This window comes from Anolis carolinensis, chromosome 3 (genome assembly GCF_035594765.1).
Source record: "Anolis carolinensis isolate JA03-04 chromosome 3, rAnoCar3.1.pri, whole genome shotgun sequence".
NCBI lineage: Eukaryota > Metazoa > Chordata > Lepidosauria > Squamata > Dactyloidae > Anolis > Anolis carolinensis.
The window spans coordinates 33,053,603-33,054,288 of record NC_085843.1 but is presented as its reverse complement, the minus strand read 5'-3'; positions in this window follow the sequence as shown (position 1 = coordinate 33,054,288).

Genomic DNA, 686 nt, shown 5'->3' with positions numbered 1-686 from the left:
CTCACATTTGCATGTTTTTGAACTACTAGGTTGGCAGAAGCTGGAACTAACAGCGGGAGCTCACCCCACTCCCTGGATTCGAACCACTGACCTTTCGGTCAGCAAGCTCAGCAGCTCAGTGGTTTAACCCACTGTGCCATCTGGAGCTCCTTACAGCCATATAACCCAGAATATCAAGGCAGAAAATCCCACAATATCTTTTTACTGGCCTGGGTTATCTGAGTCCACACTATTTTATATTCCAGTTCAAAGCAGAAAACCTGAGCTCAGATTCTGGGATATAGGGCCTCTCTGCGGCCCCTTCCACACAGCTGTATAAAACCCCACATGAACTGCTTTGAACTGGAATATATGGCAGTGTGGACTCAGATAACCCAGTTCAAAGCAGATATTGTGGGATCTCGTGCCTTGAAATTCTGAGTTATATGCTTGTGTGGAAGGCCCTGATACAGATATGCGGAAGACCCCACTTCCTTTCTTTCTCTACCTCTCGCTCTCTCTCTTCCTCGCCTGGCAAGCTGCGCATGCTCTCACGCAAACTCTCTAATGTCCCGCCTCTGTCCTGCGTCAATCAAAGCTCGGAGTCTTGGGGAAGCGCGGCGTCCGCCGTCGCCCCAGCAACGTATGACGTCATCGGACACTCGGCCTCCCCATTGGCCAGGAGCGTTCCAGAATGCCCGAGAAGA